Raw genomic sequence first — 19010 nt, 5'->3', positions numbered from 1 at the left:
CTCTTGTTAATTTGGCCGACATCGATGCAGTCCAACAACCGAGTTGGTTTGAGCTTCTCACTGATGCTATATGTACACCGCCTGCCCAATCACTGTGGAAAACTAAAAACACATCCCATTTGTTTAAATATGCTGAGAGTATGGCCGGGATTTTCTGGGTCGGGAAGCTGCCCACCGGCTCAGTTCAAGGTCCCATCCCCGCACGCCATGTTCCTGACATGCCCACCCCAGATTTTCAAAAGGGCCAAGACAATTAATGGCAGGGAGGGATTCACCATCCGACTAAGGATGGCAGGAAGGCTTCCCGAGGGCTGGAGGCCCTCAGCCCTGACATATCGACAGTCCCTCTGGTCGAGGGGGTATCTGTCCATTTGTGATGCAGAAAGAGAGGGTGCCTCAACATGAAGAAACCGCAGATAACTGAACATTACACGTGTGATGGGTGAAGCCGTGCACAGAGTACAAAGTACGGGTAAATGAAAACGTGAACCAGGAAGGTGTGAACGGCGGGACTTTACTCTACAGGCCAATCAGCCTAAACTTGGTTAGGTCAAGGTCCCAGGTAGGAGCATTTTAGCACCAACAGCGTCACGACTGGTCCCGGGGCAAGGTCCTCCAATTTGTTAAAATCCCAGAGGAGATCCCCAATTTGTCACGATCCCAGACGAGGTAGCCCAAATTGTTCTGCTCCCGGGTGAGGAGGGGATGAATCGGCTCCCCTTCTTTATTCAACCCCCTCAGTTGGTCGCTACAAGTTTAATTTAAAAAGGATCCCGTCCCTCGTGGATACATTATCCCAGTCCAAATGTGTTTATGTTTCATAAGGAGCCAATTTAACCAGGCTTCATTGACTCAAAGAAAGAGTGAGTTTTTTAGTTATTAAACATGAGGAAAGAAATAATAAAAACGCAACAAACAAACACACAGATTAGAAATGAGAAATTGAGGTGGAAAATAAAAGTTAAAAAGATATACGGATCAGTCCTTTGGCTTGTCCACGAGGAGTGGATGGTGAAACATTGCGGCCATTAAGTTGTGGTGATTCTGGTAGTGCTTACTTTGGCTGAGCAGATGGGTTGTAGGTTCTTGGTTCTGCAGGTTAGCTGAGGAGTTGTCCTGTTTCCTTTTCAACTGTGGCTCTGCTGACTTATGACTTGCTTCCAGCAATCAGAGAGGGAGGATGTTTTTACCTGCAAGTTGCAGGAATGCCCAGTTAGTGTTCTTCACCTGTGACTTTTACACCAAACACACACCAGAACAGAACATCAGACGAGCACGCATAACAGGGTTGCAGTTGGCTTTTAACCCCTTTCCTTGTGTATTCCTGGAGGGGAAAAACACACAAGTCTTTCACCCAAAAACTGCTTTCCTTTAGTGATGCTGCCTTTTGGATGAGACGTTAAACCGAGTCCCCATCTGCCTGTTCAGGTGGATGCAAAAGATCCCATGATACTATTTCTCAGAAGAGGAGGAGAGATAACCCCAGTGTCCTGCCCAATATTTACCCCTCAATCAATAATGCAAACTTTAACCAGTGTTAAGGATTTGACCCAGCTAATAGAAGGGTTAATGAAAAAACTTGAAGCTTTGTCAAGAGCAGGAAGAGACAATGGGCGGAATTGTCCCAGATTTTCATTAAGTGCGTTAGCAGGCGGGTAAAACGACATTTTATCTGCTGGCTATAATGACGACTTTTCACACCATGTCACCAAGATGTGTTCTACACCGGTGTGTTTTCTGCCAATGTGGGTGGACGATCCAGTGGGGGGTGAGTCCATCAGGCTGGCCTTATAATGATATGCTGATGTACTACAATGAAGTTCCTGATGTCCGATGGTGGAACCCACAGCCCACCACCCACAGGCTGAGTGGACAATCACAAACTGGTTTCATGACATCTCAAAACCAATTTTTGGCTTTCCCGCCATATTGTCCACTAAGACCACCAAACACGCCCGACACCAACAGGCACGGAAATTCCCGGCCCAAGTCTATAGCTAGTAAAGCTGATTAAGCTCTTATAATGATATAAATTATCTCTTAGTCTAGGATTGAATCTGACAATAAGCTCGATTGAATAAGTTTACCTTGCTGGGGGTGGGTGGTGTAAAGATAGTAGAGCTCTATAACACCACCACGTCATTATCAAATTGCTGTTTGTGGGAGCTTGCTGTCAGCAAATTGGCTGCTGCATTTCCTACAATACAACAGTGACTACACTCCGAGTGCTTCATCAGCTAAAAAGCATTTTGAGGCACCTGATGGTCATGAAAAGCGCCGTATAAATGTAAGTCTAAAGAGCAATCAAAGAAATTTCTCAGTGACTATTTTGTAACTGTTGAAAGAATAAAAACAATACTTTTTCATTTAACCACTTCCTCTTACCCAAAAATAGACCAATGCAAAAATTCCCCTGGGAAACTGATGAAGTATTGGAGAGCTGGTTTCTCAGGGGAATGCAGCAGGAGCCAAGTCTGTGGTACCATGAGCAGCTCAGCTGCATAGAGGGAGGGGGTGGACAGAGTGGGAAAGCAATAGTGATAGGAGATTCTATCGTAAGGGGAATGGATAAATGTTTATATGGTAAGTTTATATTCTCCTCTTGTGAAAATGTTTTAAATATTTTTACTCAAAGAGTTGTTGAGGGTTGAATATGTTACTGCAGTTGAGGCAGGAACCGTGCCATCTTTCAACGAAAGAGGCCAGGATTTTCTGGCCCCGTTGCAGTGGGATCCACACCAAGAGACTCATCAGCCCGGCCAAAGGTCCATTGATTTTCGGCAGGAGCAGAGGGTCCCAGTGGCTGGCAGGGCAGGAAAATCCTGCCCAGAGGAAAAAATGTTTGAATCGGATACAGGGCTTTGGGGAGAGAGAACAAGCCAGTGGGATTAGTGTTTGGGTTGCTGTAACAAAGAGTTTGTACACACACACACACACATGCATTCACTCCCTCCCACACACAAACACTCCCTCCCACACACAAACACACCCTCCCACGCACACAAACACACACACACACACACACACATGCACTCACTCCCTCCCTCCCTCCCTCCCATCCACACACACACGCACACAAACAATGGTCCTGTAACCTTCTATGGTTCTGAGTTAAACATTGTGGGAGGGGATTTCCATGGAATCCTCCTGCTTGTCTACTGTTGAAATTCTGCACAGACGTGGTTAAGCTGTGTTTCAGCCTTTCTGTGGCTTTTTCACTCAAGTTACAAAGGAGAAGCGGGAAAACCCCAACGAAAAGTTAGCCCTTGCAATTTTCAATTGTGTTCATTTACAGTATTTGCTTAAACCAGATTACAGTTACATTGATGAATATAGGAGTTATAAAGCAGCAAAACAAATTGATTTGTATAGCTCTCCCAGCCTTTGGGCTCATAGGGCAGAATTTTGCCGTCGGTAAGCAGGGGTCGGGGCCGGCTCGCCGACACATAAAATGACGCGGGATGACATTGGGGGGAGCCCCCGACATTATCCCGGCCCATTTAAATTTCCAGGAAGGTGGGGGCTCAGAAAAATCAGCTGCAGGCCCGCCGACCTGTCAATGGCCAATGTCACATGAGGGGGACATGTTAGGGAAATTTTTTTTCTCTATTTTTCAGGCTTTTAAAAGTGTCAGCGATCTCCCTGAGGCAGCACTCTCGCTTCTGGGGAATCCCCCTCCCACCCGCACAGGGAGCGCAGAGCCGGATGTCACGCTGGGTGGGCCTTAATTTGCCCGCCCATATAAAATGGCGGCGGGGCCTGCTTCTCCAGCGGGGATCAGCTCCCCGCCCGCCAGGCAGAAACTTAAGGCACAGAAGAAGGCCAGTCAGCCCATCACGCTTTTGCCAGCTTTTGGTCCTTAGCCTTGCAGGTTAGGACACTTCAAGGGCATATCCAAGTACATTTTAAATGTGATGAAGGTTTCTGCCTTCACCTGCAGGCAATGAGTTCCAGACACTCATCAATCTTGATGTGAAAACATTTTTCCTCAATTACCCTTTAATCCTTCAGCCAATTGATTTAACTCTATGCCCCCTGGTTATTGAACTCTCTGTTAGGGGAAATATTTCCTTCCCATCCAGTCTATCTAGGCCCCTCATAATTTTATATAGTTCAAACTCAGCCTTCTCTCTTCTAAAGAAAACAACCCCAATCTCTCAAATTTTACTCTTTAGCTAAAAATTCTCCAGTTCTGGCAACATTCTTATAAATCTCCTCTGCACCCACTCTAATGTGATCACATCCTTCCTGTAATGCAGTAACCAGAACTATACACAGTTTTCTAGCTGTGGCTTAACTTGTGCTTGTACAGTTCTAGCATAACCTCCCTGTTCATATATTGTGTGTCACGGCTATTGAAGGTAAGTAATCAGTTTTGCCTTCAGAGATCTGTGGGCATGCGCTTTATTCCTCTACACTTTTCTGAAACCTACCATTTATTGTCTATTCCCATGCCTTGTTTGCCCTCCCCAAATGCATTACCTTCCATTTCTCTGGATTCAATTCCATTTGGCATTTTTCCGCCCATCTGACCAGTCCATTGATATCTTCCTGCTGTTCCTCACTATCAGACACACAAACTTCTTAATCATGCCGCCTACATTTAAATCTAAATCATTGGTATATACCACAAAAGCAAGGGACCCAGCACTGTGCTCTGTGAAATCTCACTAGAAATAGTCTTATGGCTCAACATAAGGCAATGACACACATAACATAACTCAAAGTACATTACCTATGAGGACTATATCACTGCTATTTTTCTGTGATAGAAAATGTACATATTGTAAAGGAATAATCAGTATTCAAAGGGTTTTTTTTTCAAATTACCCGTTCTATGAGTACTGTTGTCATTCAGGCTAATATTTATACCTGTATCTCACAGTGCATTTTTCAGCAAGCTAATTATCCTCATTGATGTCTCTATTGGTTCCTGTTGGAAGTATTCACCCATGAGCTGGTTTTCAGTAACTCATCCAACAAGAAAAGACACTCTGCCCCTCAGCCTTCATGTCCTTCAGTCCCTTCTCTTTCTGACAGATTATCCAATCTGGTGTGTGTTAAATGCATAAGCGAGTAATGAGCTTTAGTCCATAAGCAGTGGTAATGTAACACACACTGTGATATAAAGCAGCCATTTACACTGCCTGTTTTTGCATATTGCCTTTCCAAATCATTGAACGATTCCATAAAATGAAATGGTTTCAAATCCTTAGTCTTGATGATTAATGCATATACAAATCACGTCCCATTATGTCAGCTCCATTGCCTGTCCCCAAACATGAATAATTGCCCTCTTGAAAATCCCCTTGATGGGTGACATGTGACATTCACAATGACATATATGCCAGGAGGTATTTGTGCTCACACAAGTGTGTCAGAAACAGTTACAACATTTTGCTTAGAAGTACAATGACTCTTGCATGGGATTTAATATACATCATGATAGCCATGACAAAAAAAACCCCACAGATTGTTACTTCCATTTGTAATATTACTGCAGTGTGAGAAATGTTTACCACATTGGATAAAATGCTGGTTAATCTTCTTTTTCATTTTTACCTTTCTCATTTTTTGAAGGTGAATTTCGGTTGGAGTCTTTTATTGAGCTTAGATGCATGCTGTGTGACTAGAAGGGGCCTGAGGATGGATAGAAATTGGTCCTCCATTCTTGTCAGCATGCTTGACACAAACAGGCAGCTCACCCAAATGAAGACATCACTGCTAGGCTTTCTTGCCAGCAGTGGCCCTCAGTCAAGTCTCGGAGGGAGGATTGAATGTTCTACTGGAGGGGAGAGGAAAGGGGACTATAATAACTCCCGTGGAGCTGGAGCAATTCTGCTTCACTCGGCTCCACAGGATGTGGATTTTTACTCCAAGAATTTTTTATTGCTTACCTTACTTTGGCAGTCACAGGGGTTGCTGAAGAATCCTGAGCCCTCCCAATATCTGACCCAAGTGTCCCCAATAAATTTTGAATAAGGGGTCCTTCAACTGTGACTAAACTTCAAGAAGTATTTCATTTGCTCTAAATTACTTCAGAATGTCCTGCGGACATGAAAGATGTTATACAATTATGAATTATTTTGTTCTTCAAGTTAAAAGGTATACAAGAAGGAAAGTTAAAAAAGAAAAAAAATCCACAAATGTGATAAAGCTATTATTGAATTTCTTTTCTTTCTGTCAACATCTAAAATATCAAAATCAAGCAAAAGTCATGAATCTCCTACAATTTGCCCACGTGAGCAGTAAACCACAACTGCTATTGTGGGCATTTCTACAAAAGCAGCTATGCCTGATTGATACCATTGCAATTGGGAAAAGCCACACTATGCACAGGAATATGACAACCAAGTATGTACAAAATCAGAGTTTTTAAAAATGGGCTTGAAGAGAAAAAAATGAAAGAGGGTTTCCTCTTAAGCAGCCAAAACAGATTGCTTGAACATAAAATCACTATAGTATAGCATACACTTCAGTCCATTACCAAACAGATAGAGGTAGAGGTTTCAAATCTCCCAATGCCAAGCATATACAAGAGATTTCCCTACATTCCTTACAGCATTCCAAACTTCCAAGCATTAGCTCATTATTGTAACTGTGTCCAAGTGGCCTACAAATAAGTGTACAATATTCACATTAATATATAATAATAATGTCTTATCATCATTTTGCATCATCTGTATCATGTATCATCCACACAGAGATCTCAGACTTCCTCTTTCAGTAGGATTTCCCCATCCTCTTCGATCAATTTTTCTTAAGCATTTAGGCTGTACAAAAGCCTAGCATGAAACATCTACAGCCAGAGGAGCTTGACATATTGGTCAGCTTTAAATAATTTCCTATACTGAACTCAAGGCACTTGAAGTAACAAAAAGGTCTGCCAAAAAAGTATATATTCACATCACTACAAAAGCTTCATTTTTGTGTCTGTAACAGACCAAATAAAAAGGATTTTTTCTGGTAATGAAATGTAGTGTTTATTGTATAGTGAAACCACAAAGGGCATGCCCAAACAATGACTGACCACAGGTAAAACATGCCATGGAAGCCTCTTGATTAGATTCCAAGCTTGTGCTCACTCCCATATTTTCATACACATATGTCATATATAATTAACAAAAGTGTGGACTGGATTGCACTGAAACTGGATAAATGCAATTTCAGATTTGATCTATAAGTACTTCATTTTGTCAGCCCACTTGTTATATATAATTTAACTTTGAAAAGCGCAAGCCTGAGTTTTAACTCACCAATTATGGACCACTCCCCTAATTGTTAGGTTTTTGAAGCAACAATGATTTGATTTCTATTGCTTCAGAAATGATTCATCTGATCATACCTTTCCCATAATCACTGACCTAACTGAGCCTCCCACATTGACCAGAACTATTCATTTTGACCCATTTCAGATTTCTGCAGCAGAACTTGGGCAGAACCATACCGAAATAACAGGAATGGTTTTCAATTGCTAACCACCAATTTCTCACAATTGATCGGGAGTTGGCTTCAGGAGCAGGAGCAAGACGAGGAAATACACTTCGGCTGCCCCATTCATGATCAAGACCTGACTTGATGCAAATTTGAGGCTGATCTGTAAATGGGTGAGCCGCACACCCACCTGTCCCTGGTGAAAATCCACGACACTTCCTTTGATGCGCTGATGGCCAACATCCTAAAATTGCAATGCATTACAGTTTGAGCAAGGTGTTTCTTTATTCAAATTAAAGAGTGAAGTTGAGTCCTGAACATTTGTTCTTCCTATTGCTACATATTCATTATGAAGGCACTTTGGGCTTCACAAGGAATTAATTTTAGCTCATTTTGTACAATGACACCATTAAACACCATGCTTATTTTCTCTTCTATGACAATGGGAATGCCAGGAACCCGCAAAGATAGAGCATGGTTGGTGTGCTGCTACATATTCAACACCTTCATAAAACCAAATTTTGTACAGTAAAAGAAACAGTACAGCAAGCAATGCTTGGGAAAATATATTTTTACTGGTACATGGCTTCTCATGTTTCTATGCACATGCAGATTCATACAGCACAAGGGAAAACATTGGCCCAAAGTGGATGCACTAACTCTTTGAAAGAGTTAGTCAGTTAGTCCTACTCCACTGCTTTTTCCCCGCATGTAGCCCTGCAACATTTTCCCCTTCAAATATTTATATAACACCCTTTTGAAAGTGAAATTAAATTTGTTTCCACCATTTTTTCAAGTGCATTCCAGGACATCGAACTCGCTCAATAAAATAATTCCTCTTCATCTTGCCTCTGGTTTATTTGCTAATTACTTTAAATCTGTGCCTTCTGGTTACTAGCCCTCCCACCAGTTGAAACAGTTTCTCCTTATTTACTTGATAAAAAGCCCTCATAATTTTGAACATCTCTCTTAAATCTACCCTTAACCTTCTCTGCTCTCAATCCCAACTTCTCTCATCTCTCCACATAACTAAAGTCACTCAAGCAAGGGGAGAAAAATGATTTCAGGTACTCGCTTGGTAGTACAGAACTTGAGCATTGCTGAGAAAAGAAACATGCTATTGAACCTTTTCATCTTGTAGTCATCAGGACAGACATAAAAATACCAAATTTCAAAGGGAACAACAGTTTATACTGCATGAGAAAGGGTGCTGATTGCTTGGCAAGTGAACTCTAAGGCATTGCCATGGAGATTGCACCAGGGAACAGTTATCCCCAAGTTGTTGTTTAAATTCAAAATAGACAAGTCAACTCTGATTGGTTGAGGCATTGCCTTGGGTAATGCACCAGCAAACCATTGTTCCCCATGTTTTCATTTAATTGAAAAAGGTGCAATTCCTGGACACATTCTGCCTGTTTGCAGAGGACAGGGCCCTGCCTATATATAGCTTCTAGCAAGCGTGAGTGAGCCACATTGCGAGCTCTTTGCAATTTGGTATTCTTAGGACTGTCCCAGGGAATCCTAGATCTGTAGAGAAGCTTGCTGGCTTTTGTGCTGAGTGTTGATTCGCTATGTACTTTCAAGAGGGAGCTGGACCAGATCATGACCGAGGAACTCATCACATTATATAAGAGCTAGGTACCAAGTAGCATAGGTCATGGTTAATGTGGTCTGCTGGACTACCTTAGATCATCTAGAAGGATTGGAGGGGAATTCTGCAGATTCTTTTCCACTAATTGGCTGAAAGATTTTGATCTGAATTTTCCCCTGTTCCAAGGGACTAAATGCCACCTAGGGATGTCGAGTCTCTTGACCAGATACATAAAGCATCATAACTGTATAAGACAGGCTGGAAAGACCATCTGCTCTCTTCATGTCTGATACTTCCATATAATCATATGGAAACATCAAAATCTGCTAATATATTTGAAAAGAGATGAAAATCAGTTAACTTAATAGAAAGAAGATTAAAAGTGCAATTGATAAATGTCCTTTGAGAATCAATACCCACTGTTCGAATTTTTGATCTGTACTAAAAAATTCACAATCTCACACAATAAAACTTGCAGTTCAAAAATAGAGCATCCACATGTCTGTTACAACAATTCATCAATCAGTCCGTAAGTGTAAACTAAAAATATATACCAGGTAAATTTAGAGATGTAAGATAATTTTTTTTATTCATTCGTAGGATGTGTGCATCACTGGCTAGGCCAGCATTTATTGGCCATCCTTAATTGCCCTTGAGAAGGTAGTGGTGATCTGCCTTCTTGAACTACTGAAGTCCATGTGGTGTAGGTAAACCCACACTGTTAGGGAGGGAGTTCCAGGATTTTGTCCCAGCGACAGTGAAGGAACGACGATATATTTCCAAGTCAGGATGGTGTATGGTTGGAGGGGAACTTCCAGGTGGTGGTGCACCCATGTGTCTGCTGCCTTTGCCCTCCTAAATGGTAGCAGTTGTAGGTTGTCTAAGTGCTGTCTAAGGATCCTTGTTGAGTTCTTGCAGTGTATCTTGTAGATGGTACACACTGCTGCCACTGTGCATCGGTGGAAGAGGGAGTGAATTTTTGTGGATAGGGTGCCAATCAAGTGAGCTGTTTGTCCTGGATGGAGTCAAACTTCTTGAATGTTGTTGGGGCTGCACTCATCCAAGCAAGTGGAGAGTATTCCTTTACACTCCTGACTTGTGCCTTGTAGATGGTGGACAGGCTTTGGGGAGTCAGGAAGTGAGTTATTCAGCACATAATTCCTAGCCCCTGACCTGTTTTGTAGCCACAGTATTTGTATAGCTAGTCCAATTCAGTTTCTGATCAATAGTAACACCCAGGATGTTCATAGTGGGGGATTCTGCGATGGTAATGCCATTGAATGTCGAGGGCTGATGATTAGTAGGTGGGGATGCAGATTTCAGGTGACTATCAGATCAGCTTTGATCTTATTAAATGGCGAGGCAGGCTTGAGAGGTTGAATGGCCTAGCCCCTGCTCCTTGTTCATAGGTTTTTATATTCGTTTGTTAGATTCTCTCTTGTTGGAGATGGTCATTGCCTGGCACTTGCGTGGCATGAATTTTACTTTCCACTGGTCAGACCAAGCCTGGATATTCTCCAGGTCTTGCTGTATTTGGACATGGATTGCTTCAGTATCTGAGGAGTCACAAATGGTGCTGAACATTGTGCATTATGATGGATGGAAGGTCATTGATGAAGCAGCTGGAGATATTTGGGCCTTGGGAACTACCATGAGGAACTCCTGCAGTGATGTCTTGGAACTGGGATGATTGACCTCCAACAACCACAACCATCTTCCTTTGTGCTAGGTATGACACAAAGATAGTGACTCAGAAGTTCATTATAGTAATTATATTTGAATTCTTATCAGTCAATATTTGTATAATGCGATCACTTGAAGTATTTAACAGGCAATCTTTTTGCTGGATTAATTTTATGTTGTATTATGCATAAGGAAAAAAGGTGCGCAAACCCTGTATAGTTGATTTCATCATTCAGATTCTTTAAGGACTGAACTTTTGAGAAATGCAAAGATCATTCCACCTTTAGCAGGCTAGAAGCAATTGAAATCCAATATTGGGCCTTCACACACCTCTTAGTGGAAATTACCATCAGTACTTACACTACAGTGGTTGGCTTGCTTAGAAGGCTAAGGCACAGCATTATGCTAACAGTGTGGGTTCAATCAGAAATACCTGGAAAAACTCAGCAGGTCTGGCAGCATGTGCGGAGAGGAACACAGTTAACGTTTCAAATCCGAATGACCCTTCAACAGAACTAAGTAAAAATAGAAGAGAGGTGAAATATAAATTGGTTTAAGGGGGAGCTGGGACAAGTAGAGCTGGATAGAGGGCCAGTGATAGGTGGAGATAACCAAAAGATGTCACAGACAAAAAGACAAAGAGGTGTTGAAAGTGGTGATATTATCTAAGGAATGTGCTAATTAAGGGTCGAAAGCAGGACAAGCAAGGTACAGATAGTCCTAAGTGGGGGTGGGGTGGGGTGAAGGAATTGAAAAAGGCTAAAAGGTAGAAATAAAACAATGGATGAAAATACATTTAAAAATAATGGAAATAGGTGGGAAAGAAAAAATCTATATAAATTATTGGAAAAAAAAGGGGTGATCGGAAAGGGGGTGGGGATGGAGGAGAGAGTTCATGATCTAAAATTGTTGAACTCAATATTCAGTCTGGAAGGCTGTAAAGTGCCTAGTTGGAAGATGAGGTGCTGTTTCTTCAGTTTGCGTTGAGCTTCACTGGAACAATGCAGCAGGCCAAGGACGGACAGATGGGCATGAGAGCAGGGTGGAGTGTTGAAATGGCAAGCAACAGGGAGGTCTGGGTAATGCTTGCGGACAGACCGAAGGTGTTCTGCAAAGCGGTCACCCAGTCTGTGTTTGGTCTCTCCAATGTAGAGGAAACCGCATTGGGAGCAACGAATGCCCTAGCTATGCCTGTCTCTTTATGGGGTATGTGGAACATTCCTTGTTCCAGTCCTACTCCGGACCCCTCCCACAACTCTTTCTCCGATACATCTATGATTACTTCGGTGCAGCTTCATGCTCTCATCTGGACCTGGAAAAATGTATTAATTTTGCTTCCAATTTCCACCCCTACATCATTTTCACATGGTCCATCTCTGACACTTCCCTTCCCTTCCTTGACCTTTCCGTCTCTATTTCTGGTGATAGACTGTCCACCAATATACATTATAAGCCTATCGACTTGCACAGCTACCTCGACTACAGCTCCTCTCACCCCACTTCCTGTAAGGACTCCATCCCATTCTCTCAGTTCCTTCACCTCCATTGCATCTGTTCTGATGATGCCACTTTCAAAAATAGTTCCTCTGACATGTCCTCTTTCTTCCTTAGCCGAGGTTTTCCACTCACGGTGGTTCACAGGGCCCGCAACCGTCTCCGGCCCATCTCCCGTGCATCCGCCCTCACACCTTCGTCTCCCTCCCAGAAACATGATAGTTTCTCCCTTGTCCTCACTTTTCACCCCACCAGCCTCCGCATTCAAAGGAACATCCTCCGGCATTTCCGCCAACTCCAGCATGATGCCACCACCAAACACATCTTCCCCTCATCCCTCCCGGCAGCATTCCGCAGGGATCGTTCCCTCAGGGACACCCTGGTCCACTCCTCCATCACCCCCTACTCCTCAACCCCCTCCCACGGCACCGTCCCATGCAACCGCGGAAGGTGCAACACCTGCCCCTTTTCTTCCCCTCTCCTCACTGTCCAAGGGCCCAAACACTCCTTTCAAGTGAAGCAACATTTCACTTGCACTTCCCTCAATTTAGTCTACTGCATTCGCTGCTCCCAATGTGGTTTCCTCTACATTGGAGAGACCAAACGCAGACTGGGTGACCGCTTTGCAGAACACCTTCGGTCTGTCTGCAAGCATGACCCAGACCTCCCTGTCGCTTGCCATTTCAACACCCCACCCTGCTCTCATGCCCACATGTCCATCCTTGGCCTGCTGCATTGTTCCAGTGAAGCTCAACGCAAACTGGAGGAACAGCACCTCATCTTCCGACTAGGCACTTTACAGCCTTCCGGACTGAATATTGAGTTCAACAATTTTAGATCATGAACTCTCTCCTCCATCCCCACCCCATTTCTGATCCCCCCCTTTCTGTCCAATAGTTTATATAGACTTTTCTTTTTCCACCTATTTCCATTATTTTTAGATATATTTCCATCCATTGTTTTATTTCTACCTTTTAGCCTTTTTCAATTCCTTCACCCCACCCCACCCCCACTAGGGCTTTCTGTACCTTGCTTGTCCTGCTTTCGACCCTTAATTAGTACATTCCTTAGATAATATCACCACATTCAACACCTCTTTGTCCTTTTGTCTGTGACATCTTTTGGTTATCTCCACCTATCACTGGCCCTCTATCCAGCTCTACTTGTCCCCCCCAACACCCCCCACCCCCCACCCCACCCCCTCCCCCCCCCCTCCCTTAAACCAACTTATATTTCACCTCTCTTCTATTTTTATTTAGTTCTGTTGAAGGGTCAATCGGACTTGAAACATTAACTGTGTTCCTCTCCGCAGATGCTGCCAGACCTGCTGAGTTTTTCCATGTAGTTTTGTTTTTGTTTTGGATTACCGCAGTTTTTTGCTTTTATCTTGGGTTCAATCAGAGTTCCTGCTAAGGTAGTTCTTGGGATCTGCCTCTTGGCCTATTGAGAAAACATGAAATTAGCCATGATAAGCACCCCTTGGATAATGAGGACTCTACAAGAAAGAGACAGAGAGAGAGACATTTTAACCTTTAACATGCTGTTCATGTGTAAATAGATGTAATAGTTGTAAGTGATATAACTAAAGTTGCAAGCAATGTTGAACACATAGGAGCATGACGTGCAATTATTATTCCAATTGAAAGAACAAAATGTTCTTCACCTCCTGAAATAATAGGAAATCTGGTATTCTGAGACATTAAAATCAAATATAAAATACAATGGATGAAGGATAATTTGCTTTCAATTTCACATTATTTGAATTCCTTAAGACAGTTTTGCTTCTTATTAAAGGGAAAGTTTTTCAATGATATGACTCATATTTTTAAAAACAGTAATTATGCAATTAAAATGAGAAAAAGTGGTGCCATTGCTTTGCATATAGTAGGTGAGCAGGAAAATGGCTGTTCTCAGACCCAGTAGTTCTCTAGAATTGACAGCATTGTTTGAACTTCCTGAGTCATTGAGCCTTTTGGCAATTTCTGTGACTGTTCAATATATTTGCATAGACTTTTAAAAGTTTCTCCTTACAAAGCTGTACTTTTCTAAAAGCAAGTGTCAGTGAAATAACTACACTTATCATCCACTTCTGTAACTTTTTGATTACTACCATTTTAATTGAACGTCATTCACATTGTGATGCCTGACTAAGACCTGGATATCTATTTACTTCACTTGCCGGAGCAGGTGGATCGGAAAGAGAAACTGAACGTTACGTTTTAATTACAGAGCATGTGTGTGGTATCACTGATAAGAAGTAATTCTAATTGACAGGCTGTGCAGTCAGACAGGGAACTGGTTGGCGCAGGTCACAGGAGCAGGTAAGTTGCACCAGTAGGGTGGTAGAGAGGGGCGATCTTCGAGGTGAGGGGGAGGAGACACTATCTCGCAAGGAATGGGGCAGTTTAATCCTGGGGGCTGAGCACGGAACAGGAGATCGTGGAGAGGGGAAGAGGCAAATCCCAGATGTGGGTATTGGGTCACCAGGGGTGAGAGTGGGGACAATCCCAAGAGGGCTGCCAATCCTGGAGATCCCACGGTAGACCTGAGGCCTAGCTGGGAGGGAAGTTGGAAGCCTGCTGAGGAGATCAAGCATAGGTCAGGGGCATGAAGGTGGGAGGTCAGGATGGGGGAATTGAACTCCTGCAGAGGGAGTTCACAGGTATAAGGAGGGGTTGATGAAGGCAAGGACGGGGCCCGGTTGGGGGTGTGGCGGGGGGGGGGGAGCGAGTAGGGGAGGGTGAGGGTGAGGGTGAGTGGCGGGAGAAAGGGAGATCAGAGGCCTCAGGAAAATCAGAAATGTGGGGGGATGGGGTATTGGAGATGTGGCAGGGAGAAGTTGGAGGCCTGAAGGTGAGGATTATAGGTTTTGGGGATGGGATAGGAGGGTGATTGGTGGTTCATGGGAAAGGTTGGGGGGATGGGGAGCATCAGAAGCCTGAAGAAATTGAGTCAGAGCCATAGGGAAGAATTCCCTCATTGCGAGTTTCCCACCCATTGCCAGGTGAGTATCAGCAGTGGTTGGATGAGGCCCTTAAGTGGGCATTAATTGCCCACTTAAGGACTTCAATTGGTGACAGAGCAGGAAGATCATCCACAAGCCTTCCTACCGTGGATCTAACTGGGGCAATGGTGGGCATGAGGCAGGCTCCCCATCCACCACCCTGCAGCCTGATTAATTGCCCCCCACAACCAAACTTGCCATTGGGAAGGGCATTAATTCCATTCATAGAGTCATTACAGTACCAAAAAGAGACCATTCAGCTTATCACATCCATGCCGGCTTTCTGTAGGCCAATCCATCTGCGCCATTTCCCATTCTATTCCTAAAGCTCTGCAAATTAATTTCCCTCAAGGGCATCTTCACTTTCCTTTTGAAATCACTGATTGTTTTTGCTTCCACCGCCCTCACAAGCAGCGAGTTCCAGGTCATTACCACTTGGTGCATAAATATTTTGTTCCATCCATCTCCTTGTACCTCTTGTCCAGAACCCTAAATCGAAGTCTCCCAGCCCTTGTACTATCAGCTGATGGGAACAGCTTTTCTTTGTCTGTTTTATCTAAACTTCTACTAATTTTGTAAGCTTCAGTTAAATCTCCCCTCAAACCCTTTACTTGAAGGAGAACAACCCCAGCGTTTCCAATCTAACTAGGTAGCTAAATTCTCTCATTCCTGGAACCATCCTGGTAAACCTCCTCTGCATCTTCTCAAGGACCTTCACATCATGGAGCTACAGACTGGCAAGTCTCTGGGTCCCAATGGACTACATCCTAGGGGTCTTAAAAGAGGAACAAGGTGGCTAATAAGGTAGTCGATGCGCTGGTGTTACTTTCCCAAAATTCCCTAGTGATTTCAATTTCACCAAGTTCCTCTCCCTTTCACTTCCTGATTTGCAGCCATTACTGGAATGTTTTTGTATCCTCCAGTGAAAATAGAAGCAAAATATTTGTTCATTTCTTCTGCCATTTCCTTAATATCTATTGATTTCCCACTGTCACTCTCTAGAAGACCAACACTCACTTTACTCACTCTTTTCCTTTTCAAATACTTTAGAAACTCTTGCTGTCTGTTTTAACATTTCTAGTTGTTATGACCCAGCAGTTGTTAAAGCTGAGTTATTTAAAAATCCCAAAGGGAAACTTTAAACAACTGTCATAACCTATATTTCTACTTTTGTATGTTTGAGATGCAGCTCTAAATTCAGCAATCAGACCACCAGTTCTCGAGAGGTTTATATTAAACTAAGTGAAACATTTTATTAATTTACACAAGTTAAATATATACACATGGCTACAAATTATTACCATCAGAACTTTTAACAAATTCCCAAACTAATCTCTATTAAGGCAACAGCAACCAATAGACCTAACCAGACACCAAGCAAAGCATTTTCACCTTATGAATTAAAAATTATTTTCACTTTGGTTCCTGTGGAGACAGTTGGAGGCTTACAGCTGCTTTGATCTTACATTGCTTCTGCCCTGCACACACTAAAACTGCTATCGGTTATATCCAGCACCTCTCTTTGAATGTAAATTCTCCTTGTGTCACCAGCCTCTTTGAACTCCACCTCTTCTAACAATAAAACCCCTTTTATAGTACCAATTCTATTGGTAATATAAACATAATGCTTGGTGTCTGCCAGCTCGGTACCAAATTCCATCCTACCTCTTGAATGCACCAATTAAAAAATGCAAATACAGATTACCTCTCTTACATTTCAAAACTAGTACACATCAAAGCACCCAGACTAGCTGGCTTTAATCCAATTAAGAACACCCACAGTATAAACCTTTATTTTAAAAGAAAAATATTTTCCAATAATATTATATACATTAATAGCTTCGTGATATAGCTAGCTTCCTCTCATACTCTAATTTCTTTCTCCTGGTTAACCTTTTAGTCATTCTCTGCCATTCTTTATATTCTGGCCGATCATCTGTCCTGCCACTCATCTTTGCGGAGTTGTATGCCAACTTCACGAGGGTACACAGCTTTGTGCATTTCACCCGGGTCCAAGAGAGCCAGGAAGCAAAAGCAATTGGATTTGCCCAGATCTCGGGTTTCCCACAGGTGCAGGATGCCATTGACTGCACTCACCTGGTGCTCTGATCTCCAGCACAACAAGGGGCCAACTATATCAAACGCAGGGGCTTCCATTCGCTGAATGTTCAGGTGGTATGTGACCACCACAAACGCATCCTGCAGGTCTGCACACGGCTTCCAAGGAGTATCCACAACTCCTACATTCTCAGTTGGTCACAGATCCCTGAAGCCTTCCAGGGTCCACAGAGTCTGCAGGGTTGGCTCCAAGGGGACAACAGCTACCCACAGAAGATTCAGCTGATGACACCTGTGTGGTGGACTCAGACTGCAGCAGAGCGGCGGTACAATGAGGCTCATGCTGCAGCTTGCAAATTGGTGGAGAAAACCATCAGGATGCTGAAAATGAGCTTCTGGTGCCTGGACCAGTCTGGTAGAGCCCTGCAATACAGTCCACATAGGGTGTCACACAATGCCGTCACCTGTTGCTCCCTTTCCCACCTGGCATCGCAATGGGGAGAGGAGTTGGCTGAGGAGGAGATGCAGGAGTTGGAACTTCCTCCAATGAGGAGGACATTAAAGATGATGAGAGTGAGGAGGTCCTCGAAGGCAATGATGACAGCGAAGAGGCCCTCACACTGGCCAGATGAGGCAAGTGCGCTCGGGAGGTCCTCATAGCTGTTGGATTTGTGGAGGATGGTGACGACATGCAATGAGATAGATCCTCACAGTGCATTTGTGAATGTTTGACTCCAGTCTGGCTTATGGCAGCACACATACCCTCTGTGATAATGCTCCTGTCATTGAGACGTAATGGAGGGCCTAAAAGTCATCCAATTACAGGAAGGTGATGATGACATGCAGTGAGGATAATCTAAAAATCTTCACATAGCCTCTGTAATTGCCTGACTCCTGTTTGGCCAAGGACAGCTTGCTTGTGGTTTGTGATCGGGGTCATATCATGGAGACACAGCCATGAATCTTTCAAAGCACCTGACCCTTTGTCCACCTTCAGCATTGACCCCTTCAGGAGCACAGCATCCCTGGTCACAGATGCTGAAGAGATGCAGGCCAGTCCCATCTTAAAGGTGCTGAGAACACACAGAGAGAATGACAGAACTCTGTGATGCCTGCCCATGACATTCTGGCAGCAATGACAAGCACCATCGAGGTGCAGGCATCAGTAATGTTTCCAGTGAGTGTGAGGGTGGACCATCACTTTGGTCTGAAGGCTGCACAAAGAAAAGGGAAGAGACCCTGGACAGAGACACCTGCCTTTATCTTGTTCAGAAAGATTTCACACCTGAGTGACACAAACCCTGCTCATCAGAACAAGGAGCCATAGACAGGGAGACATTCTTGGGAGTTTATTGACAATAATGAACAGTATGTACAAGTGATTAACACCCATGCCCAGGCTGTGCAACTTGGCCTAAATAGCCAAGTGGTTACGGTACTGGGCTTGCAACCCCAAGATCAAGAATTCAAATCGCACAATAGCAAACTATGAAACAATGTAACTTCATCTGAAACAGATGGAAATGGGTTTGTACTTGAAAGAGTTACACCTTCCTCAACATGTTTTAATACCTTTCATAAAAGGATTTCTGGGCCTGCGGGTCAGTGACATGTGTAGATTGGAGTGGAACTCTGCATCTCAAGTTGTTCGTCCTCCATGCTTGGCCTAAATGGCCAAGTGGTTATGGTACTGGGTTTGTAACCCTTTATCCCAATTTTGTTGATTTGGTTTTCATTTAAAAGATT

This window comes from Carcharodon carcharias, chromosome 23 (genome assembly GCF_017639515.1).
Source record: "Carcharodon carcharias isolate sCarCar2 chromosome 23, sCarCar2.pri, whole genome shotgun sequence".
NCBI lineage: Eukaryota > Metazoa > Chordata > Chondrichthyes > Lamniformes > Lamnidae > Carcharodon > Carcharodon carcharias.
The sequence above is the reverse complement of the archived record's forward strand: the minus strand, read 5'-3'. Positions refer to the sequence as shown.